We start from the raw sequence: 27,031 nt of genomic DNA on the forward strand, positions 1-27,031 counted from the left end.
CTGCGTCTGGTTTCTTATTCTATGACTGCGTCAGGTAAGACATGCTACGAACAACCTGCAAAATTCGTGTTATAAACTTGTTTAATGACGTGAGGATGTTTCGCGAAATGTGTGGATACGAAAATGTGTGGTCAAGAAAACGGCTGCTTGTCGATGTGTGCATACGAGACAATTGATGAGGCCGACAGGCGAGTGCTTTCCTGTGGACATCTGATGAGTACTACGCTTCTGCTGCTGTTAAAAATGCGAATATGCACTGTCCATGAGTCTTCTCGTGCGATATGAGCACCTGAGAATATTTGTCGTCAAGTGCCGCTTAATTACAACACTCTCCTACCGTTTTGTCTGTTGCGGACTTTGCGGAGTTTCCACACTCACATAAGTATTTGGATCAATGGTGTGCCTACTTCGTTTGTAAACTTATGTGCTTGATGTCTGTATTCTGCTGCTACCAATGAGACTGGCAGGTGCATGGAAAACTAACTAGTCGACGATAGTGCGGTCACGGGTGTAATCGATATTAGGAGGCCGTGATTCTGCCGCAAATGAATTGCCAAACATACGTGAAGCGACTAGCTCTTCAGTTTGGGCTTTTCATTTTATTCCCTGGAGTACTGCCATTTTGGCCTTACCAAGTCCTGCCATTGGAGTGCTGAGATTTTATTGAACACGCGTCGTTTTTACATCAGGCCAGACTCTAGGCTGCAGCGTGCTTACAATCTCGCAGCTTTGCCCTATTGCTATCCTCTTCAAACCAACGCGCACAATTGGCTTTTAGTTATAGTCTTTTAGTCTTTTAGCTATACATTATCACCACCACCAACTTCCGCATGCAGAATAGTACTATTCTTTGTAGTGCTGACCCGTTAATTGTATTTCTTCAGCTGTTTATATCCTTGCACAGAAGCACCTGGCAAGCGCACATTACGCTAAAACAACGTCTGCATCACTTTAGCTTCTCGGGCTCTATTATATTTAAGAGCATCTTGGAAGGCTGCAGTGCACTGTGGTAATCAGTGGACACGAAGGTTCTTTGACGTAGCTGCTTGAATTTATGCTAAATCTGTTGTGTCATGTAATGTTGCATTGTAGATACTACCTTACATGTATTAATGAAAAACATGCGGTGACATAGCTTTTGCTGAAGCAGTGCACGATAACGAATTACGCTTTATTTATTGATTGAAATTGAAGAAGTCACTGCTTCACATTTCAGCATATTCATTGACGCGACTGCTTCCAACACAGTAAATACAGAGAGGCTGTTAGCGTCACAGTGCAGATAAAATTGCAAGTATGAGTGTACGTACTAAGTACAAAATGCAATGTCTTAATTTTAACGTCTAAAACTCCTGCATAGACACGATCGACTGCACCTTCCAACCAACTTTGGTAAATGTCTTTTAGGGTCTCGCTGAACTACATGAATAAACTCCCATATGTTAACGCCACAGCTGTTCTTTGTGCTTGCCCTTTCTGTGCCACAGTTGTGCAAGAGATACCTCATTACGTCTACTAGGCGCCAAACCTGGAGAAATCTAGGTCCATATACTACACCTATACAATTGTAATGCAATAGCACTATCACATTCAGACCGTGTTATGAATCACACTCAAACTCCTGTGAGGGTACAACGTGCTCTGGTACAGGTTGGCATGTTCATAAGTACACTCACTCATTTCACACTTGTGAGTGTGAGTGACGACGGGCTTGAGTATATGCGAGTATGTGCCAAAGCGTGTCAGTGCAAATATAAGCGTCAGCAAGTGGACGCTAGTATATAAATGGGAGTGATCGCCAGCGAATATGGGTAAGGGTGAATGTGAGTTGGCTTGTGAACGTGAGTGAAGGTGAATAAATTTTCAGGTTCACACACGTGAATGGGTGCCAGTAAGTGTTAGTGCAAGAAAGTATGAATGCGAGTGAGCGCCAGTGAGTGGGTGCGAGCAAGAGCGACTGCTCATGAGTGTGCTTCTGTATTCTGAAAAAAAAAAAAGGATATGGTGAGCGGGTGTCCACTTATTCTGCCGACCTGTGTGCTCCGATGCTATGATCGGCCCACAAAGTCACCATCTTTGACTATGCAGACTTCGGCATTGGCCCAATTTATTATTACACCGTCTCTAGGGTCAGCATGCTTTACTTGGCAGACAACCGACAACGCTCCAAATCCCAAAGGAGTAAGCATATTACCTTCCATAGACAAGCTGAACTCGTCCACACGCTTTGCACACCTGCCACCGTGCACACCGTGCAATACGGCCCTAGCTTGTCTACAGTAAAAATGGCTAACTTATCTAACAATATGAGCACGCCCATGCATCCACTTCTATTTTTTTTGTCACAGACAGCTTCAGAAACAGTTGAAATTCTCGGCAGAAGCACTTTAGCAGTGAGAACACATAAATGGTGTTTTCATTGTTGGGTGCCACATGTACTCACGAACTTCCCGTGAAGAAAGTGGGCAGTCGCTGAAGTTTCTTACTCTGAAGTTTAATTGGTTCAAAAGTGACTGCAATATTGCTGATCTTCTGAATTTTAGCTCGGAATCCTCCAATAAAAAAGACATTGATATGAATTATCTGCCATGTTTGCCTCTACGTGACAATCTTCAATGCATTTATTTTGTACAAGAAGATAGCTATACAAACCACTCACAATTAAACTTAATCATGGATGTTGTGAAAAGCGTTGATTTCTGGAAAATTTGACGCGAGAGGCATGCCAAAAGGGGAAGACATCCTGACAATCTAGCTGTGTGCTTCATTGCCTGTTTCTTCCCTGGAACCATGCCAGAAGCCTACAAGACACTTCGTGTGCTCATAAACGTTGGACAGTGAGAGCAAGGAAAAAAAGAAACAGCCCCAAAAGTGGTGCGAAAACCACGAAATGACCTTGTTAAAAATTGAGCAGGTGACTGACCATGGTCAAACTGAATTTTTTCGGGATCCACACTAATTCTTTGTTAGCAAAACTTTCTGCAGGTGTCTCATGCAGCACAAGAATGCTGTTACAAAAGGCCACGCAGTTACAAATGCCCTCGCAGAGCATGCTGAGAAGATGGGTCACAAGATAAGCTGGGACAACGTGGGCATCGTGGCCACACAGAACTCGGCGAGGCTTGATCTCGCATCACTAATAATTCAAACGAATAATGCAATCAATGGATCTGTCATCTTAAACCACATCTACTCCTGAACAACTCCTGAGCTGCTGCGAAGCAACTGACCACGGCGGCGGTCAGACCTGCGACGCTGCAGAGGGTGCTAAGAATCCCTGGCTCCGGACAGGCCGCCATTGGAATATGAACCTGGCAACGTTTAACGCTAGAACGTTATCTAGTGAGGCGAGTCTAGCAGGGCTATTGGAGGAATTAGAGGGCAGTAAATGGGATATAATGGGGCTCAGTGAAGTTAGGAGGCCAAAAGAAGCATATACAGTGCTAAAAAGCGGGCACGTCCTGTGCTACCGGGGCTTAGCAGAGAGACGAGAACTAGGAGTCGGATTCCTGATTAATAAGAACATAGCTGGTAACATACAGGAATTCCATAGCATTAACGAGAGGGTGGCATGTCTTGTTGTGAAACTTAATAAGTGGTACAAAATGAAGGTTGTACAGGTCTACGCCCCTACATCTAGTCATGATGACCAGGAAGTCGAAAGCTTCTATGAAGACGTGGAATCGGCGATGGGTAAAGTCAAAACCAAATACAGTATACTGATGGGCGATTTCAATGCCAGGGTATACGCAAGAAGCAGGCCGGAGACAAGTCAGTGGGGGAATATGGCATAGGCTCTAGGAATAGCAGAGGAGAATTATTGGTAGAGTTTGCAGAACAGAACAATATGCGGATAATGAATACCTTTTTCCGCAAGCGGGTTAGCCGAAAGTGGACGTGGAGGAGCCCGAATGGTGAGACTAAAAATGAAATCGACTTCATACTCTGCGCGAACCCTGGCATCATACAAGATGTAGACGTGCTCGGCAAGGTGCGCTGCAGTGACCATAGGATGGTAAGAACTCGAATTAGCCTTGACTTGAGGAGGGAACGGAAGAAACTGGTACATAAGAAGCCAATCAATGAGTTAGCGGTAAGAGGGAAACTAGAGGAATTCCGGATCAAGCTACAGAACAGGTATTCGGCTTTAACCCAGGAAGAGGACCATAGTGTTGAAGCAATGAACGACAATCTTATGGGCATCATTAAGGAGTGCGCAATAGAAGTCGGTGGTAACGCCGTTAAACAGGAAACCAGTAAGCTATCGCAAGAGACGAAAGATCTGATCAAGAAACGCCAATGTATGAAAGCCTCTAACCCTACAGCTAGAATAGAATTGGCAGAACTTTCGAAGTTAATCAACAAGTGTACGACAGCTGACATAAAAAAGTACAATATGGATAGAATTGAACATGTTCTCAGGAACGGAGGAAGCCTAAAAGCAGTGAAGAAGAAACTAGGAATAGGCAAAAATCAGATGTGTGCGTTAAGAGACAAAACCGGCAATATCGTTACTAATATGGATGAGATAGTTCAAGTGGCTGAAGAGTTTTATAGAGATTTATACAGTACCAGTAACACTCACGACGATAAGGTGAGAGAGAATAGGCTAGAGGAACTTGAAATCCCACAGGTAACACCGGAAGAGGTAAAGAACGCCTTGGGAGCTAAGCAAAGGGGGAAGGCAGCTGGGGAGGATCAGGTAACAGCAGATTTGTTGTAGGATGGTGGGAACACTGTCCTAGAAAGATTGGCCGCCCTATATACACAATGCCTCATGACCTCGAACGTACCGGAATCTTGGAAGAACGCTAACATAATCCTAATCCATAAGAAAGGGGACGCCAAAGACTTGAAAAATTATAGACCGATCAGCCTACTGTCCGTTGCCTACAAAGTATTTACTAAGGTAATCGCAAATAGAATCAGGAATACCTTAGACTTCTGTCAACCAAAGGACCAGGCAGGATTCTGTAAAGGCTACTCAACAATAGACCATATTCACACTATCAATCAGGTGATAGAGAAATGTGCGGAATATAACCAACCCTTATATATAGCCTTCATTGATTACGAAAAAGCATTTGATTCAGTCGAAACCTCAGCACTCATGAAGGCACTACGGAATCAGGGTGTAGATGAGCCATATGTAAAGATACTGGAAGATATTTATGGCGGTTCCACAGCCACCGTAATCCTCCACAAAGAAAGCAACAAAATCCCAATAAAGAAAGGCGTCAGACAGGGAGATACGATATCTCCAATGCTATTCACAGCATGTTTACAGGAGGTATTCAGAGACCTGGAGTGGGAAGAATTTTGGATAAAAGTTGATGGAGAATACCTTAGCAACTTGCGATTCGCTGATGATATTGCCTTGCTTAGTAACTCAGGAGACGAATTGCAATGCATGCTCACTGACCTGGAGAGGCAAAGCAGAAGGGTGGGTCTGAAAATTAATCTACAGAAAACTAAAGTAATGTTTAACAGTCTCGGAAGAGAACAGCAGTTTACGATAGGTAGCGAGGCACTGGAAGTGGTAAGGGAATACATCTACTTAGGGCAGGTTGTGACCACGGATCCGGATCATGAGACTAAAATAACCAGAAGAATAAGAATGGGCTGGGGTGCGTTTGGCAGGCATTCTCAAATCATGAACAGCAGGTTGCCACTATCCCTTAAGAGGAAAGTGTATAACAGCTGTGTCTTACCAGTACTCACCTACGGGGCAGAAACCTGGAGGCTTACGAAAAGGGTTCTGCTGAAATTGAGGACGACGGAACGAGCTATGGAAAGAAGAATGATAGGTGTAACGTTAAGGGATAAGAAAACAGCAGATTGGGTGAGGGAACAAACGCGGGTAAATGACATCTTGGTTGAAATCAAGAAAAAGAAATGGGCATGGGCCGGACATGTAATGAGGAGGGAAGATAACCCATGGTCATTAAGGGTTACGGACTGGATTCCAAGGGAAGGGAAGCGTAGTAGGGGGCGGCAGAAAGTTAGGTGGGCGGATGACATTAAGGCGTTTGCAGGGACAACATGGCCACAATTAGTACATCACCGGGGTAGTTGGAGAAGTATGGGAGAGGCCTTTGCCCTGCAGTGGGCGTAACTAGGTTGATGATGATGATGACTCCTGAACTTTCTATCACGCGCTCAACGCTACTGAAGAACCTTCTGCTTAGACGACATTCCAATGTGAACAGCGGTCCGCATGTATACCAAAACACCATTTTATTTCAACCATGGTCAGTGACCTGCTACATATATAACAATGATTTTACCTGACCAGAAGGTATTCTGTCATACTCTTGACTACAGTGCAATACTTTGTTTTGAGATGTACTTCACCGAGGCCTTCCTGCACGAATTGTAATACCAGATGGCAGTTCGGTGCATCTATAGACCCACAAGCTACAGAAGGGACCTTTTTTTAAAAAATTTATCACCACTTGGAAAAAAAGAACGAATTCTGGCAGCGCAGTGAAACCAAATTTCGCCTACACTAAATATTTTTGCGGTATTTAATTAGTGTTGCAATTCCATCAACCAGTTTCTAAAATTAGGCTTTGGTAAAAATTAAAACAAATAATGAAAAACGCCACCCTTACTGTTCGGGAGCCCAAGCTCTCCGGTCAAATGCGTTGACTTGCATTAATCCCTCTGCTGTTCGCTCAAGTAATAGCAGCAATGGGCAGCAGTGTGGGCATGTCTGGTGACGAATAATAAACAAAACTGCATAAGCTCACCAGTGTGATTGAGGCATCTCGCAAAAATTGACAATGCCCGAGGTACAAGGAGATTTCAACATTCTTCGTTAATATGGCAATTTGAGTACTTGGCTTTTGTTCATGATTGAGCATATATAAAATGCTTGTGTTATCTTTTTTCATGTTTTCACTTGTCCCCAACAGCAGTCTTCATGATCTTGAGTCTCATGTTGAGTCGCCCTGAAGTGGTTGTATGTGCACGCATTCTTCAGCTTTTGATCAGTGTTCAGCTTTAAGTACGACTTATACCCTTAAACAAATATTTAAAAAAGACATTGCATAACAAACTATATTAGCTAAGTGCTGTGCAAAAAGCTATTGTGTGAAGCCTGAACAATATGCTGTTGGCCAAATGTGTATGCAATGCCTTTTTTGTTGCATGAAAAGCCCTATAAAAGGCACATTCCATTCTTTGCAGATTCCGAAATTCAGGTGCTTGCCAGTACAGTTAACTGCACACCGACATAAGTCGCGAATGTTTTCAATCTTGTCAGATTCATTTGGCGGCTGAAGTGCATTTATGTGTACTTCAGATTGTACTGAAAACAGAAGGCCAGCAATAGTTTGATTCCTTTGAATGTTCGAACTGATGAGCTTGAATCGTCCAGAGTAAACTTCTGTGCTGTAATACAGCCCTGCATGTTCTTTATATCAGCATTGTGTCCATATGCACGTCCAGAAAAAAAAGAAAAATGTCACTTTGCAGCGGTCAAATGCTTTTATTCTAAACACTGACGTTGCACGAAAGATATCACACATGAAGTCAAGCTGCAAGAAGGTCGTTTGCTAATATTGAAACTGGTGTTACACCTAGCGGGATTTATGCTCTCCACCATTGCAACGTGGCAGATTATTGCACAAGAGTACTGCTAATTTATCCTGTATGGCAGAACTAATTACCTTGAAATAATTGCCATCTGCTATTTTTCCAAAGGGTGGCTGTAGTGGATTCACCAGAATGTTACCGGAAGAGATAGTGGGGATCACATTAACAAATGCCTGCATGTGGGCACACATGCAGGCATTGGGACATGCCTGAATATTTCAAGCGAGTATGTACACGAGTTTTGGCTTTCTTTTCCACACATGCATCATAAAGAGATTCACAGGTTTGCACCCAATGAAAATGCTGATGAAATCATTAAGTCCATCGCAACCGACTGCATATGCTGTCAGAGGTGCCTCACGTGGTTGACTGTATTCCATTGTGCTGTTTCATTAGAAGCACTGGTCGTTACCGCCATTCCGATGGGCATGGTATCCATTGGCTGTTCAGATGCACCTAAGTGGGTGAAAGAAACAAGGATAGTTAAAATCATACAACTCGTAGGTAATTCTGTGTGCATTCAATAGGGCGTATGCACGAACGGCAGCGACCGGGCAGCACGCCATGTTGGTGCACTTCATAGCGAGGAGAACAATGCGCATACTATTGCAAGTGCACATCAAATAAATGGTCTCATGCGCTGTTGTGTGTTGCTGCAACCATTCCAAAGAGAAGACAAACTAAAGGCGAAGTAGCAGAAATGTGATTTTTTTTTCATCATTTTCTTAGCTGTGCACATGTGTGCACGATAAAACCAGGTAACTTTCCGAACAGCGATTGCACAAGGTATCTCTCATATCAACCTGTGCGGATAAACTCGCGGTGGATCTTTACAAGTTCAAAGTTTGTTCTTGGCACTTTTTAGCAAGTACGTCAACCTTCGGTTATTTGACTACGCCTATTTGTCTCGTGCAAGAGTGTCAGACTGCGTTCATGTACATTTTTCAGCGGCTTTCCAAGCAGGGCCACATGCACAAATATAGCACATTGTTTACATAAAATTGACGCGAGTAGCACTTCTAGCTTGTGCATGTCACAGCATGTAAACGAGGCTCCACTTTACTCGATTTTCGTGTTGTAGGCCACCCACGGGAACTCTTTGATCTCCACGACCTCTTGCTTAGCAGAACACCACATCCGTGGAGCCACCATAGGAGGTCACAGTTATATTTTGTATAGTGCAATACTTCCTCACTGCTCTTGCTTTGGGCATGTTCAATTTTAATGGGTGGTTTGTATCGACACAAAGTTACAGTTCATTATCAGCACATAAGTGAGCAAGCAGTGGAAAAAACTTCTTCAAGGTGATGCCAAATTCTACACATATATCTCATGCCTTACTGACCAAAATATGCTTGCTACAAGACACTTCCTTTGTTAAAAAAAATGATTTTCCAGAACGTCAAAGCTCCTATACATTCATGGTTGTTTCGAGCGCAAACACACAATGAAGAAGAACGAGACAATAAGTGCAAGTTCTTTGTTGTGTGTGTTTGCGCTTCCAAACAAAGATAAATTTATACCAACTGGACCGTTTAACCGCGTTCCTCCTATAGCCTGTTTTCAATAAGATTAGTGGCAGTAGCGGACACATGTAGATGACAAACATAATGGCATGCTTCCAAGAATAACTGCATGAAAACCTAATCCGTCAATTTTATGGGCATCTGCAGTCTAAGTACTAAGACTGCGGCTGAGTTACATTGTCGTGTGTTCTCAAGGCCATTATTTTCGTGGTTTGAAGCGTTAGGCATATCGGAAATAGCCCCAAAAGACGTATTTTCCATGCCTAACCTTTCAAACAATGCATGAAACCTTACCAGCTTGCCCAGTTTTCTGTTCTAAGTTGTATTGTCTTGCTTGCATCTGGTGCTGAACAGGCCGACACCATCCGATTCTTCAGTCTCATGACAGCATTTCACGATGCATGTTGCATGCGACAAAAAGGCTGGTCATAATGAATTGGGTCAAAGTGTACTCCTGCAGCAAATATGCTGTATTAGATGGCAAAATTTCTAGCCTTTTTATTTGGATTGGTTGGCTCAGCTTTAATCGCCACCCTATGCATGTATACATTCATCATCATCATCAGGCTGGCTACGCCCACTGCAGGGCAAAGGCCTCTCCCATACTTCTCCAACTGCCCCGGTCATGTGCTAAGTGTGGCCATTATGTCCCTGCAAACTTCTTAATCTCATCCGCCCACCTAACTTTCTGCCGCCCCCTGCTACGCTTCCCTTCTCTTGGAATCCAGTCCGTATAACCTTTAATGACCATCGGTTCTCCCTCCTCATTACATGCCCTGCCCATGCCCATTTATTTTTCTTGATTTCAACTAAGATGTCATTAACTCGAGTTTGTTCCCTCACCCAATCTGCTCTCTTATCCCCTCAACGTTACACCCATCATTATTCTTACCATAGCTCGTTGCGTCGTCCTCAATTTAAGTAGAACCCTTCTCGTAAGCCTCCAGGTTTCTGCCCCTTAAGTGAGTACTGGTAAAACACAGCTGTTATTGGGGGTGAGGAGTTACGGAGTCGCCATCTGTCGGAAGCGCCTCCCTTGCGTAGTATGAGGGATCACGCGGCGCGCTCCTCATAGGTTTCGCTTACGGCGCTCAATAAAAACACCACGCGGCTGCCCTCCTGGACATTTATGTAGGTACTCTCAAAACGAGGGAAGTTTTTGACTGTCGATATAGTAATCTTGTGCAAACTGAAAGCACAGAATCGTTTACAGACGCTATCTCTTTACCGAATACGTACAGTGAACTCCACTGCGCGCGGTCGCCGCGATGGAGTCTCCCGAACCGGCTTCTTGGGCGAAAGGTAGGCAAACGCTGAGAGTAAACTATGTGAAATATGTACTTATAGTGGGCTGTCTGCATAACCAAATGGGGCATAACAGAACGAAGCATCAATGCAGCAATCGCACAGGTTCGCGGCGACCGGCTGCGTGTCTGCATGCATGTCCGAGCACAATGTTTTGCTTTCGCTGTGAGCGCGTTTTTGCACCGTGCCGTGAGCTTTAGGCCGCATCATGTGTGCATTTGACAGTACACTAGCAACCATTCCTGCGTGGACGCTATCACAACTGTTCAAAAATAATTTCGTTATAGAGACTTCGACGCCTACGGCGACATGTGATGTGCCGTCGCGACGATTCAATCTTTTTCTGTCTTCTAAATTCTTGGACATTTCAATATTATTTCTCAAGCTGCATCGCACTGTATGTTTATCGGTCTTCTCAGCGTGCGATTTCCTTCTGTTTCTTTTTCGTAATCCAGTGAATTAATTCATAATACGAACATGACCATACGCCATGCCTTTCTTTAATGTGCCTCTTACCGCTCCCTTTCCGTTCCAGTGAACTTGCCAGTATCTAGCATCAACAAGTTCACAGACCAAACTGTCAAGACACATGGGTCTAGCCCACAAGATCAACAAGGCGACTTTAGCAATGTGGGCCATCATGCTAACTGGGAGGATTTAGTTGGACGATGACCCAATGTAAATGGGTACAGGATTTGCAGCTCCAGCTAGTGACCCGGTCATGGGTTGTGGTCCTGCAGGCCAGCATCTAGTCTGCACCCAGTGTGAGCAAGGCACTCCTGGGAATGGCACCGGGCCCAGACTCAGCCTTAAGGGCTGGGGCGAATCTGCTTGGCAGGCCATAGGAATCGCAGTAGTTGCGAAATGGTCGAGCATATGCCTCGTATGCGGGAGGTAGCACATGAATAGAATACCAGTGCCACTGGGAGCCCACCAGTTTTTTTTTATTGGGTAGACATGTGCCCCAGCCTGGCGCTCAGTTGTTTGTAGGAGTTTTCATGTTGAACTGGGCTTTATAGAGATTTTAAAGGGCTCTGGGTGCCCCTTGTCTCACCATGGCAATGGTGGCATAGTCAACCATTTGCCACTGCTGTGGGAGTCAGGCTAGCACTGCTTCCTGGTGCATACCGTAAAATAGGCACAACTGCACTCCCAGTCAGGTGCTCAGCCATTATGGAATGCTTGGAAATGGGTGTTTCTGCTCCGTCTGAGGGCGTCCCCCACCTAACAGCTGCATGAAGATGCCACACTGGAAATTGCCGCCATGGAAGTGTCCCAGATCCCCTTTTTAAATCTCTAGAGGGCCCCTTGCAAAATGAGAATGATTATAAGGAGCCAAGCACTGGGCCAGGGGACATCTATACCCATTAGGAGAACTGGCGAGTTCCTGGCAGTGAGCAGTGGATGATAAGAGTGGCATAGAATTGAGTGGAAGAAATAATCTATGCTATAGATCTCGATTATTGTCAACGTATCAGCGGCACAGATTCTTTATTAGATTTGACCATGTCAGGTATTCTACTATAGTGATCACTAGTCAAAATAGTCCTATAAGTTAGCTGTAAGGTTTAGTTGCTTAGTTAAATGCTCATTATTTCACAGTGATTACTGATTGGTTTTTATGACGTGTTCGATTGGAGGCTTCCGATAGCCCAGTAGAAAAAGTTATTTCTATTCACTAGCAACTAAAGCCTACCACTGCCTTGTGACCATTGAATCACTCTAAAATGTTTCAACCGAGAACCACGAAGACAACAGTTGTGCATCACTCCCTCTCCTAACAAGCTCATGCGAACATCTTGTCGCACTTGTTTACTTGAATTGACATATCCCGTTTTTGCTGCGGTCACAAAAATAAATGGCCAGCAGCACAGACTTAGCGTCCAGGCGTACTTGGACGATGTTCTGGTTGCCGAGAAGGGGAATGACGGCGGGAAGACCCTCAAGGCAGTTCTACAGCGCTTTCGAGAGTACGGCGTCAAGCTAAGGAAGGACAAGTGCACCTTCAGGATACCTGTGGTTTCGTACCTTGGCCACAAGATCAGTACGGGAGGGCTGCACCCTCTAGAGGAGAACATGGACGCTATCATGAAGGCGCCAACACCCAAGAACGTGAGTGAACTGCGTTCCTACTTGGGTCTTCTCACGTATTACAGCAAGTTCCTTCCCAATATGGCCAGTCTTCTATCCCCGCTCTACGATTTGCTAACGAAAGAACGTCGCTGTAATTGGGGCTCTCAACAAAGGGAAGCATTTCAGAAGTCAAAAAACGCTTTATTGCAATGTCAAAATGCTTACTCACTTCGATCCCTCACTGCCGCTGCGCTTGGAATGCGATGCGTCACCGAACGGAATCGGAGCGGTACTGTCCCATCGCATTGGCAATGTTGACAAGCCTGTAGGTTTTCGCTCTCGAAGACTTGCCAAAGCGGAAAGGAATTATTCACAACTTGAGCGTGAAGCGTTGATCCTAGTGTTCGGGGTATCAAACTTTCGGGACTTCCTACTGGGAAGAACCTTTACCTTGATCACAGATCACAAGCCGCTGCTGGGTCTATTTCGCGAAGATCGTCCCACGCCCGTCATGGCTGCCGCAAGAATTCAGCGTTGGTCCTTAGAGTAAAAACCTGGCTCGGACAACGTGAATGCAAACGCACTCAGTCGGCTTCCTCTAGAAACTACCGAGGACACATCAGAGGAGCTACACGAGTACGTGCACTCGCTGCAGCAGCTGGATGACACAGCCCTTTCTTCGCAAGAAATGAGACAGTTGACCGAGAAAGATCAAGTGCTTAGAAATGTCAAGTCCTACGTGCTTCATGGTTGGCCAAAGGAGCGCAAGGCACCCGATCCGCGGTTGGAACCATACTTCGCACTAAAGACTGATCTAACCGTTTATGAAGGTCTCATTTACTGGGACCACAGAGTCGTGATTCCCAAGGCTGCTCGTGATGACATGCTGCAACTCCTGCACGAGACGCACCAGGGAATGTCTGCAATGAAGGCATTGGCCCGTACGTTCGTGTGCTGGCCCGGAATCGATGGAGCTATCGAACAAATCAGTAGGAATTGTACTACATGCATACAAGCAAGCGCAATGCCACCGGCGAAAATACCAGTAAGCTGGCCACTAACGAACGAGAATTGGTCACGTGTACATTTGGGTTATGCCGGTCCAGTGAATAACACCATGATCCTAGTGGCCATAGATTCACTTTCGAAATGGATCGAAGCAATTCCAGTACGTCATGCCACAGCGCAATCGACAGTTACATATCCTTGCGTGAAATCTTCTGCAGGCTGGGCATACCAAGAACCATTGTCACGGACAACGGAACTCAGTTCATGTCAGAGACTTTCACGGAGTTTCTGACAGAAAATAACATCAAGTTCTTTCGTACGGCACCATATCACCCCCAATCGAACGGGCTTGCTGAACGCGCCGTGCGGACGCTGAAAGATGGCCTCAAGAAGGTTCGGTAAGGTGACTTGCCTGAGCGATTGGCTAAACTGCTCTTTAGCTACCGTAGAACACCCCTGGATGATGGACGATCACCGTCTGAAAGTCTTTTGGGATATCAGATCCGTTCTCGGTTAGACACGTGTCTTCCACCACCCGTAACCTTTCCTATCTGTCCACAGGCAGATCAAGAAAGCGAGTTGAACCCGGGTACTCCGGTTTCGGCTCGCAACTTCGGAGAGGGAGAAAGGTGGCTGCCAGCCACAGTGAAAGAAACAAGAGGATCCCGAATGATCACCGTTGAAACGGCAAAAGGTGAGCTTCAACGTCACATGGATCAAGTCCGTCCTCGATACAGTCCCGTGCTGGCACAACCTTCGCAAGATCAACCAGCTGATGTGCCGACGCTACCAGAAGAGGCTGAATCAGCTGTGCTTCGTATGTCAACCCGTATAATGAAATCCGTACAGCGGTATACTCACCTTGAGCAGGGAAGAGTGTTGCAAAGGGAAAGTGATGACGAGCACAGAAAACCGCGTTCACCGTGATGTCAGACTGACGTCATCACACGTGCCATAGCTGCTTGATAACGTCTTTAAAAAGGCTGTCACTGAATAAACGAGGGCAGTGTTCCCGTTCTTGTGTGAGCGTTATTATGCTCCTGGCCATCCGGCCGGATGCCGTACCTGCCCAATAGCAGTCATAACAATTTCAATGTACTTTTTTTCAGTAAGCAATTCAAGTTTCCGTATTTCTTAATATAAGTTAGTTTCGACTCCGCCTACTCTTGTTTTTTAACGTATTGATACATGCTTATTGCGTGTTTCTTATAGACGATGCACGCGGGCGCCCCGACGAAGACGACGAATGCTCTCTGTCTCTCGAGCTGTCAGCTGAACTGGCCAGCGATGCAGTTATCCTTTGTAACTTTCAAACTTTCAAACTTTATTTCGCATTTTCCTTTGCACAGAAAAAGAAAATGCAAGGGCAGGAATAAAAAGCTGCACAATCGCAGCTTGACGAGGTTCCTGTCCCCTGTCTTTGACAAACAGTTGCAGAATATTCACAAAGAAAATCAGTTACATATGTGCAAAAACAATTTCATATTATACAGCTATTGATATTCACAGCAGAACATTTATGACATCTGTATACATGCGCATGCGCATCTACACCAACCCAGCATCTATACATATTTGCATCTGTACATGTAGGCATACATCTGTATACAGAAAGAAGTGGAGGAAAAAAAAAAGATCATGCACAAATGACAAGGAACACCTGAACAAAAACGCTTTAAAATACCAAAAATTCAACTCAGTGTAACGGCAATGTTCAGCGGAACAAAAAAAATGCGGAACGATGGAAAAGCGAGGTTTGGAACATGCTAAAAAATAAAATGAATAAAAAAATAAAAAAATAAAAATAAAAATGGCAAATGTTATTTATAAGATTTGACCATTATTAATTATATTAAATTTCAGTGCCTTTCTCGTAATAGCATTTAGTTCGGTATGGGAAGCCTGTATCACATTTAATATTCTCGGCACCTGGTACTGCAATCGCCTGAAACCATAATTTGTTCTTGTGAAAGGTAACGCCCACTGGCTCTGTTTTCGGAAATCATATAACGCTTCCCTTGATTTGACTAAGTTGCACAAGTTTGTGAAAACGTTGTTGTTACAGCGAAAATATTTTTTTAATTTTTAAGACTAGGTTATAATCATAGAAATATTAAATAGGGAGCACATTAAGAGCACGAAATATCTCAAATGTATGTGCATCGAACGGTGCGTTAACAACATGTCGGACAGTTTTCTTTTGTAATGTTTTTAAGCTTCGTATGTTTGCTTGCGATGTCGTACCCCACACTAAATTGCAATAGCTAACATGTGAAAGGAAGAGACTGTTATATAACATTAGTTTTACCTTAGAGGGCAGTATGTGTCGTAATCGACAGATTATTCCACATGCTCTCGCCAAAGTGGACATAATACGCTCAACGTGTGCATCCCAAACTAAATGTTTGTGAAAAATTACACCTAACGTTTTGACAGTATCAACTATTTCTATCCTTTCTGTGCCGAGGTAAAGAACAGTATTGCAGTTTACTTGTTTTTGTGGTGGCGTAAACAACACAGCCTTAGTTTTACTTGCATTAATTGCTAATGAGTTTAGATTGCTCCACTTTTGCAATAAGTTTAAAGTTTTATTTGCCATATTTGTAAGTTGCACAATATCGAATGACCTGAAAAAAAGGCTAGTATCATCCGCATAGACTAAGAACTGTGCATGTTGACTAATATTCGTTATGTCGTTAATATAAATGTTAAATATAATCGGTCTAAGTACACTGCCTTGTGGAACGCCTTGTGTTAATTTTCTTGCTGAAGAAAGTTTTGATCCTATTGCGACGCACTGCCTTCTGTGCTCAAGATATGATTTCAAAAGTTTAAGGGGAGTCCCGCGAAAGCCATAATGGTTTAATTTTGAAGATAGAGTATTATAGTTAACCGAATCGAAAGCCTTGGAAAAGTCAACGAATACACCTAGAGTTGACATTTTGTTCTCAAAGTTGTTTAAAATTATTTCTTTTTGCGTCAGCAAGGCAAGCTCTGTAGACATTCACTGCCGGAAACCGAACTGCATATCTGTTAGAATGCTATGTTTATCACAAAATGATCTAATTCTTGCGCAAATGATCTTTTCGAGACCCTTCGAAATTGCAGGAAGTATAGATATTGGTCTATAATTTGTTAGCTCGTTTTTGTTTCCGGACTTAAATATAACAATCACTTTGGCATGTTGCATTTTCTCAGGGAAGACGCCGTTTAATAACGAAATGTTAAAAATGTGAGTAAGCACATGTAACAAAAGATCGAGCACAAATTTAATGGGTTTAATCTGCAATCCATCTATATCGCGTGATGTGCTGTTCTTTAAGGACATAAAGGTCGCGTATACTTCTGGTGTAGTAGGTTCAAAAAAAGCTGTGTAAGCATTGGGACTACCCAGAAAGGAAGTTGCATTTATGTTATGCGTGCTTGGGGTTAAAGACGTAAAGTGTTCGTTAAATTTGTTAGCTAATTCTTCAGCACTGATTGCTTTGTTATCAATTGTCAGCTCAAATTCCTGCTTATTATGCGATTCCGGCAGTATAGAAGTTTATTTACTTCACGCCAAACGACATCACTTCTAGTTCCCGCTCTATTAAAAACGTTTTCAAAATGCCTGTTCTTGGCATTTCTCAAGAATTTATTTAAACTGTTTCTGTATTTTTTAAAGGAAGTGAAGTCCGCAGGATCCCGAGTCTTAAAAAACTTTGCATACAAAGAATTTTTTTCTCGGATCATTCTGAGGCATTCATCAGTAAGCCACGGTTTCCTAATCTTTCTCGATTTTTTAAGTTTTTTGTACGGGAAAGAAACTTCGTAAACTTTTAAAAGTGTATGGATAAATATATTATACGCTTCATTTGCGTCTGTGCAGTCAAGTACAGAGCTGAAATTAATTTTTTTTATTTCCGTTCTAAAAGTTTCTAGAGTTTTCTTATTAATTGCTTGAATCTGAAGTGGCTCAGAACGATGATACTTCCAAAATGCGCGATTAACCTTATATATCATGTACACGGGCGAGTGATCTCCTATGTTTCCTTCAATTACACCAGACTGTACATAGCCTTCCGAGCTATTTGTGATGAACAAATCAAGCAAGCTTTCGGAATTGGTACAAATTCGTGTGGGTGCCGTAATTACGTTTCTGCAGCAGAAAGAATCAAGAATTATCTGCAATCTTCGAGACTTCGGCGTATTTACTTGAAGATTAATATTAAAATCCCCGCCAATGACAAGTTGCAGGTGATTTGTGCTGATGTAGCACAACAATCTTTCAAGAAACAAAAAAAATTGTCAATGTCGCCGCTAGGGGGACGATACACAACAGTGAAAACACACTTGTGTGATTCTAGACTTAACACTTCGTAATCTGTTGTCGATGCAGAGTAAGCTGGAAGCACGCTACATGAAATTTGATCACATACTAGCTGTAATACACCCCCGCCACACCTATCAGAACGGTTCAAATAAAAGGTTTGGAAACCAGGCATTCAAAACACTTCTTCCTCTGATCTATACCATGTTTCCGTTATCATTACATTGTCAAATTGAAACGGGAAGTCACCGAGAAGCGCGATCAAGTCGTCACGCTTGTGCCTAGCTGATTGTGCGTTACAGTGAAGAAATGAAAGGCAATTGCGCGAATTCGGCTTTATGACGTTTCTTGGTAAAACTGTTCCCATGGTGCAAATAAGATATGAAACAGATCAATGAAATCTATGTAGGCGCGTCTACTCGCACATCTTTTGCACATCTGCCTCGCTACCAATTCGAATTACATTAGATGTTTCCGTTTTCCGAGCTAAAATTTTACCGCCCTTCACCCAAACAAATCGCCAGTTCAGTTCCCGTTTCTTAGTGGTGGCCATGCCCAGAAGCTTCTTTAGCTGCGGACAAAGATGCTCGTTTACATATATTGCTTGCCGCTTGTCAAATCTTAGGTCACAGGAATTAATTCTAGCCTTCCGTGCTTTCTCAAGCACTTTTCCACACTTTGCACGGCGGTTGAAAACAACCACAATGTCAATGTCCGCCCTTCGTGACGCGACTCGATGACAAATGTCAATGTCTTCCTTCTTAATTGGTTCACCCAGTGCGTCGCCTACTTTGCCTAGCACATTAAGTAGATTTTCAGCTTTCTCATACGGAATTCCCTTAATTTCGATGTTCTTCTTCCGAGAGTATTGGTCTTGAACAGTAACCTTGAGCGATGTTTCATGCAATTGTTTTCTTAGTCCCTCGACTTCCTGCGTGAGTGCTAGTTGCGATGTTTTGAGAGCTACATTTTCCGCTTTCACTTTTGCGCAGTCCTGCTTGAGTGTTTCGAACTCTTTGTTGATAAACTCAAGACTATTTTTAAGCTCCCTTATTTCCTTGCGCAGTTCCCGCGCTAAATTTGACACTTCGGTTGGCATCATGGAAAGCAGTCAAAGACAAGCAGTCAAAGACAACAGTGGTTTGGCAACAGAGGCAGCAAGCTAACAAACAAATAAGTTTCACTATATGGTAAAAGTCTCGAACCTGGGAAATCAAACAGGGAAATGTGAGACGTCCTTCCTTCGCGCTGCCTCTGTTGCCAAATGTTGCTTCTTCGATGCGAGCGTGCTTTTATACCTTGTGAACACTTATACTTGTAAATATACCTTGTGAATAGTTTCCAGTCCTTAATCCTTCGTTCGCGTAACATTTTGGTGGAGGGTGCCGTTCCCCGTCCTCGCCACAGAGCTCCGCAGCAGCCGCACCGTCCTGCTTTCCGCCATGGCTCCCGGTGACGACACCTCGTCTCCTACTCCTGCGACCCCGACAACAACATACGTTACGGTTACCAATCCCCGCGATCCTGGCATATTCTTCGACCAAGATAATGTCGACGTTGAGGACTGGCTCAGCCTGTATGAGTGTGTTAGCCGAGACAACCGCTGGGACCCTACCATTATGCTAGCGAATGTCCTATTCTACTTGGGCAGAACTCCTCGTGTTTGGTTCCGGACACACGAGGACGAGATCTCTAGATAGGATGCTTTCAACGAGAAACTCGGCGACCTCATAGGAAATCCCACCGGTCGGCATCTGGCTGCTAGAAAAGAGCTTGCTACCCGAGTTCAGTCTTTTTCTGAATCGTATGTCTCGTGCATACAAGACGGGCTCGCTCTTTGCCGAAAAGCCGACGAGAAAATGGCAGAGGTTGACAAAATCGGTCACGTACTCAAAGGGATCGCGGACGACGCATTCAACTTGTTGCTATTCAACAGTGTGTCCACCATCGACGTCATCATCAAGAAATGCCGCCGCTCTGAGCTCGCAAAAAGCCGCTGCGTCATTCCACAGTTCTCCCAGCTCTCTAACACGGCTGCGACGTCGTCTTGCGTCGACCTTACCGCTTCACCACCCTTAAATGAGCACGTCACACGTATTGTTCGCAGCGAGCTCGAGGCTATAGAAGTCCTGCGCCGTTCCATCCACGCCTACTTGACCCCACCATTTCCCAACCAACCCCAGCGATCTCTCTCATTCAGGCAGTTGTGCGGCAAGAATTTGCAAACATAGGTTTTCCTGCTGCCTGCTCCATCGCGCGACCTGACGCCCAACCGATTCCGAATGCTACGCCTCACAGTGATCTATGTTCCCCTCCCAATACCACAACCCTGCCGAGGGGAGAACTCCGGACAAGCCCATTTGCTTCCGTTGCCTCCGCATTGACCATGTCGCTCGCCACTGCCGCACCTCCTGGACGTCGCCGTATTCGAGCTCCTTCTCCCCGTCTCCTCGCCCTTATGCCGACCCGCGCAGTTACTCGCCTCGTCGTATGCCTCCCACCTCTGACGTATCCATTGATGGCAGTCGTCCTGCTCGCTCGCCGTCACCACAGCGCCATCGGTCCTCGTCGCCCCAGCCACGCCGCTATTCGTCGCCGACCAATTATGGGCCCTCCCGGACGGAAAACTAGACCATGCAGCTCCTGGAGGTAGTGGTGCATTATCTTCCTCGTGTCGAAATCCTCCATTGACGCTCCCAACGAACCAGAACTTGATGTTCACGTCGACGGGGTGTCCCTTTGACTGGAGCCCAGGCGCGCGATCGGAGATATGTTGTTCGATGCGCGTTCTGTTCAGTTGCTGCAACGTCACATAGTTGCCGTATGCAAAATTTGTGACGGCGGGGCGGAGAGAGCAGCCAATCAGGAAGCGGTGACCTCCCCGGAAGTTTACTTCCGTCGCGTGTCGTCTGCTTGCAGACAGTATACTACAAAACGAAATGTTTCTCGTCTTCCAAATGAATGAAATCTTTATCTAAAAAAAATGTACTTTTTCTTCTCAAGCCCAAGCACGTTTTCAAATAGTAGTACGTGTGACTACTGCAATTTATAACTATTAGTTTCTTTGCGTCGTCCCTAGGTGGTGTCGCGCACAGCGAGAAGAAAAAAGAAAAAGAAAACGACGGGAAGAGTGGCGCACTTTTCAAGAGGCAGAGACAACATTCCAGTGGCTCGCTGGCACCGATGATGGGGTCGATTTCTTTGTACAACCAACGAATTATTTGTTTGGAGAATCAAAAACGACGCCGGAATTCACTTTCTGCCATTTCTTCAAACGCGTTTCGCACCGCCACCTGCTCTCCTCCTTCCTCTAGAAACGCCAGCGCAACAACCTAAGTTCCCAACGGAAGCGCCATTTTCTCGAATTAAACTATGGATTGGATTCAAATGTGCCATGCCGCAGCCGCCTGTTGGATCCAATCCAATCCACCAGACGCGCCATGCGAAGCCGTATTAGGGTGGCTAGAAGGGCCACCCTAGCCGTATGATCGCTCGAAACTTCCCAGCTCCCGTCGGGTTCGGCGCCTAGCAGACGAAATGCTCGGTGGGAGGATGATTGACAGGAGCGTGTCGTCATTTTTACGTCACCAAAAACGTGGCCGCGCCCCGCGGCTGGCGACGTCGGCGCGGAGTAGGCCAATCGCGCGCGCCGGTAACCGAACGAACGCGCCGAACAACCATCTCCGATCGCACCCCAGGTGTCCATAATGAGTTCTAACCTCCATCGTCGACAGAGGAAGGTCCTCACGCCTGCTACTACACGAGCCGTACGCGTGGCCGATGGCAGCACTGTTGATGTCACTGGAATGTGTACTTCCCGTGTAAGTATCGCCGACCGCCACGTTCCTGTTCTTTTTACAGTGCTGACCAATTGTCCCCATGACCTTAATCCTCGGACTCTACTTTCTTAAGGCGCATTCAGCTTTGATCGACTGTTATGCCGGTACCTTTTGCCTCGAACGTCCTCTACTCGCGCATATTCGTGCCGAACTGCCGAAAAACTTTAGTACGATCGCCTTCATCCGCCTGCCACCTAAAACCTTGACTTTCGTCGATTTACTATCATCTTTTCCTGTGCCCGATGGTGATTACGTCGCCACACCTGCTCCTGATGTATTTTTGATGCGCAATATCACTGTCCCACTCCGTCGTCACCGTCGCCGATAGCTGTTCTTCAAGTCTTCTGCGAGGCTGGGCTCCAAATAAATTAATCGAAGTCTCACTCCGGTCGTCGGCAGATTACAGTGCTAGGCCACCTCGTCGACGCTTCCGGTGTTCAACCAGACCCGGAGAAAATTCGTGCCGTCACGTCTTTTCCTGTACTTCAGTCTGTCAAGGACGTCCGAAGTTTTGTAGGACTCTGCTCCTACTTCCGACGCTTCGTTAAAGACTTCGCAGCGATTGCCCGACCTCTTACTGATCTTCTGAGGAAAGACGTGCCGTTTACGTGGGGCCCCGTTTAAACTGCCGCATTTGACCACCTCATCAACATTCTCACCACGCCACCTATACTGGCCCACTTTGACCCGTCCTCTCCTACAGATGTGCGTACCGCTTCCAGGGGTCACGGTATCGGAGCCGTCTTAGCCCAGCGCCAACAGGGTCAAGATCGCGTTATCGCATACGCTAGCCGCCTCCTCACAGCAGCGGAGCGCAACTGTTCGATTACATATCGTCAATGCCTGGCTCTCGTCTGGGCGGTTTCCAAATTCCGCCCGTACTTGTATGGCACGCACTTCTCTGTAATCACGGACCACCACGCGCTCTGCTGGCTTTCCTCACTCAAGGATCCTACCGACCGTCTTGGTCGCTTGGGCTCTGCGGCTGCGAGAATATTCCTGTGCAGTAGTGTACAAGTCGGGCCGATTATATCAAGACGCAGACTGTTTATTACGCTATGGATCCAGTGGACGAGCCACCCGCCCGCCCTGACCCCAATACTGACGCTTGCGTTTTCTCCGTTTCTCAGCTCCTACACGTTACCGACGAGCAATGTCGTGATGCCACTTCGTGCGCCATCATTGATGGCTTGGAATATTCGCCTTCTGATTCGTCCCTTCACCTGTTCGTTCTCCGGGATGGTGTATCATACCGTCACAATGTACGTCCCCGACAGTCCTGCCCCACTCCTCGTAATTCCTAAGCATCTCCGGTCAGCTGTTCTCCAAGAACTTCACAATTTACCAACGGCAAGTCACCTTGGCGTCTCCCGTAGCTACGACTGGATTCGCCGAGGCTTCTTTTGGCCAGGCCTTGCGCGCTCCGTCCGGAAATACGTTGCGGTGTGTGAAAAATGCCAGCGCCGATAAACACCATTGACGCTCCCTGCCGGGTGCCTTCAACCGCTCGACATTCCTTCGGAGCCGCTCTTTCGCGTTGGCTTGGACTTACTTGGCCCTTTCCCTCTATCCACATCTGCCAACAAGCGGGTCGCGGTGGCGACATATTACGCCACGCGCTACGCCATCACCAGAGCGTTTCTAATAAGCCGCCCCACAGATGTTGCCGATTTCCTTTTACGCAACGTGATTCTGCGGCATGGTGCTCCACACGAACTGCTCAGAGACCATGGTCGGACATTTCTTTATCAAGTCATCGCCGACATCCTGCAGTCCTGCTCAACCAAGCACAAGCTGACTACGTCTTACCATCCACAGAATAATGGTTTCACGAAGCGTCTCAATCGCACCCTAACAGACATGCTTGCAAAGTACGTCTCGTCCGACCATACTGATTGGGACCTTGCCCTACCCTATGTCACTTTTGCATATAGTTCTTCGCGTCACGACACTTACGGTTATTCCCCGTTGTTTCTGTTGTTCAGCCGAGAACCCATATTGCCACTGGACGCATCCTTTCCATCCGCCACAGCAGAGACCAGCGAGTATGCACTTGACGCCATCACCAGGGCAGCCCAAGCACGCGAAATTGCCCGCGCTCGCCTCCTGACCTCGTAAGAGAAGCAACGGCGTTTGTACGATCGCCAGCATAGAGGCGTCCACTTTTCGCCTGGATCTCTGATACTCCTGTGGTCCGCGACTCGTCACGTTGGCCTGTCAGAAAAACTCCTGTCTCGGTACAGAGGCCCATATCGAGTGCTGCGTGCCGTGACTCCAGTTACGTACGAAAACGCCCCAGTCAGTACCAGTGCCTCATCTGCCGTGAATTCCACTGATGTGCATGTCGCATGCCTCAAACCATATTAGTCTCTTGTTATCATCGATATTTAGACGCCCCGGGACGGTGCTTCTGCCGCCGGGGGTAATGATACATGCATTTTGTGTCATATCACAAGAAGCCAACAAACACTGACACCAAGGCCAACATAGGGGAAATTACTTGTTTTTAATAAACGAAATAAAGAAACGACAAATTATTGGAAATAAAAGTGGATGAAAAAACAACTTGCCGCAGGTGGGGAACGATCCCAGAACCTTCGCATATCGCGTGCGATGCTTTAATAAACGAAATAAAGAAACGATAAATTATTGGAAATAAAAGTGGATGAAAAATCAACTTGCCGCAGGTGGGGAACGATCCCACAACCTTCGCATATCGCGTGCGATGCTCTAGCATCGCACGCGATATACTTACTATACTTGAGGCTTTAGAGAAACCATTGCATCATGTGATTACTGTACACATACACATGATCCTCTATTCCTCAACATCTTTCAAGACATTTTTGTCCCCTTTCCACCTTCCCCTGTGCAGAGTAGCGGGCATGAACATACTAGTTCAGGCTCGCCTCTGCTTTTAATTCCTATGAAAAAATTTTTCCCTCTCACTTGTAAGCTATGAGAAAATTGTTATTTTGCTTTTGTAGCAGCTGCTGTTCATGGTGACATTGGGTGTTAGATGATTAACATATTACATTTCATGTAAACTTGCTGAATACATTTCTGGCTCATAAGGCACTGTGAGTAGGGCGGGTGTATAAAAATTATTCAGCCAGTATTTTTTTAAAGTGCTCATAAGATGGTAATTCACCCTTTACAAAGGACATAAATGGACATTTGCAGCTTTTCTCTAAATGAAATTGATGACCAATGTAAACTGCAAATAATTTAATACAGCAACGCATACATCAGCGGCGTATACACCTGTTTAGATCTAATTCAAGACACTGACTTGCGCTCACGTAAAGACCAGATGAGTTAGCACTGGGAAGTTTGAAAGCATGTTAGCTCGCGACGATTCGGTGTTGCGGAAGATAACAATGCGAGGGCCATGAAGCCACCATCGCAGTCTCTACTTCAATCGCACACCGCAAGAACGGTACGGGTTGCATGCACGCGATTTGGCGCCGTTAATAAGCGATATTTTCCCAACTCACCATTTGCATCAGCATTTTCAGGGTCGAAGCAGCTTAAAGGGACGCTGAAACGATTTTGAAGATTTTCTACAAACGTGCTGATTCGTTAGAGTAGGTCCTTCTGATCATTAATTGATGCATCTAAGTGCTCCGCGTAAAGCGTGTAATTTATTATAAGGTCTTAAAAATGAACATTGCTACCGATCGCAGCACACTGCTCGGCGGAATATTAAGCCGCCGCTACCCATATCACGTAAATCACCCAATTGACGTCAGTGGGGCGAGCTATCCGATTGGCTACCCAGGGCGCGTGATCGATAATATTTTTCAACTTTATGGCAAACAAATGATCTTCGTAATAGTTACAATGTTAGTTAATTTGTGTTTATAAAAAGAAAGTAACATAAAAAGAATGAAAAACAACAATTTTTCAGTACACTTAAGCACTTCCGGCACACAGCAAGTGTCGTCCGCTTGTGTTACAACGTGTTCCGTCTTTGACGAGAGCTTCGCCGTCAGTGTCGGTCTGTCTTTTCGTGAGCACGATGAATCACCATTGTTGCGTTGTGTGCTGCAGACGTAGCGACTGGAAATATGTCAACTTGCGACATCGTGTCCCCCTGCAAGGCAGCAGACGAGCGGAGTGGCTGCAGCGCATCGGACTATCGGTATCCGATCAGCGCCAGGATTTGAATAGTAAAAACAGCACACCGTACAATTTGAATGTCTTTTTTTGTTTGTTTTTCCTCTTACAAGCTAGACAGCTCCGAGAAGACAGACACGTATCGAAAAGAGAATTTCCGTATTTACGCTTACCGGTGATCGTTGTCGTCGTCGGGGCCGTCAGGGGGATTCGGTGAGTCTAGTGGTGGCGAATCGTTGCTGCCGTCGTCAGCGTGGAGCGGATTGCGAAAAGATGTGTCGCTATATGGGTCAAAACTCATCTTCTCGCTCATCCGACGCAACCGCTCCTCAAGCTCCGGGTCCATAACGCGAATGACCATCAACAGAGCGATTGCAACGCACGCTGCTTGGATAGCTCTTGCTGGGGATCGACGGCCAAGCGGCTAGCGGAGAGGTTTCGCGCGGGCGGGGGCGGGCTCCAAAACAACCGTACGTGGACGATGTGACGTCGCATCGTGACGCAGAACCAGTGAAGGCGGAGCTTAGCCCCGATCGCTCTGCGAACGAGTTGAGGAGGAAAAGCATGGCTAGGCAGGAGGGTAACTTGTAATCGCTTGTAGCTCCCTTAATACGTAACGCTTCACTTAAATTGTGGTGCGAATGTTCTACTTAAGCTGTACCCTACGCGCCTACCAAATTTGTCCGAACCGTTTCAGGGGCCCTTTAAGTATCTTGAAAGTGAAATGGCAGGGCCCACGTCGCGCTACAGCTGAAGGACCTATGTGTAACTTTCTATGTGTAAAGGCTGTTTCACATGCTGCGACTGGAAAGACGAAAATCGGTGCTGTCGCACGCGTCGCAATGTGATTTTTAGAGGGCTCATTTCACATGATTGCGATTTCAACAATGCGAACTCTATGGCGACGGGTGCGACGCCCAGGGTTGCTTACTGCGAGGTTTCGTGGCACACGCTGCAAAATTCTTTTATTATAATGAATGAAACGTTTACATTATAATATTATTGACTTCTCTTGATTAGAAGCAAAAATATGTACGTTGACTAATTTAAATAGGTTAGTTAAGATTTGTCTTGGAGTGCGCGACGGCGGTTTCTGTAGTTCAGTGGGACATGGCGCACGTAAACAGCAGGGGCCCTATAACGTAAAACTATTCCAATATGTTTTTATTCCAATCTCCTGACGTCAAATTTGCGTAACCGCCGACGCAAGCATCGGGCGGTCACCCGCAGCGTTGTCTGAACAGACCAATCAA

At 45.7% G+C, this 27,031-nt stretch overlaps 1 long non-coding RNA gene across 1 annotated transcript; it reads right to left on the minus strand.

Moving 5' to 3' along the window:
- Positions 1-7,486: 7,486 nt before the first annotated feature.
- Positions 7,487-20,552, minus strand: LOC129381035 (uncharacterized). Its single transcript, XR_011892270.1, has 3 exons — positions 20,322-20,552; positions 19,148-19,296; positions 7,487-8,055 (listed from the first exon to the last, which is right to left on the minus strand). It is a non-coding gene; the product is annotated as an uncharacterized lncRNA (long non-coding RNA).
- Positions 20,553-27,031: the final 6,479 nt, after the last annotated feature.

The sequence above is a fragment of the Dermacentor andersoni genome, chromosome 1 (genome assembly GCF_023375885.2).
Source record: "Dermacentor andersoni chromosome 1, qqDerAnde1_hic_scaffold, whole genome shotgun sequence".
Taxonomy (NCBI): domain Eukaryota; kingdom Metazoa; phylum Arthropoda; class Arachnida; order Ixodida; family Ixodidae; genus Dermacentor; species Dermacentor andersoni.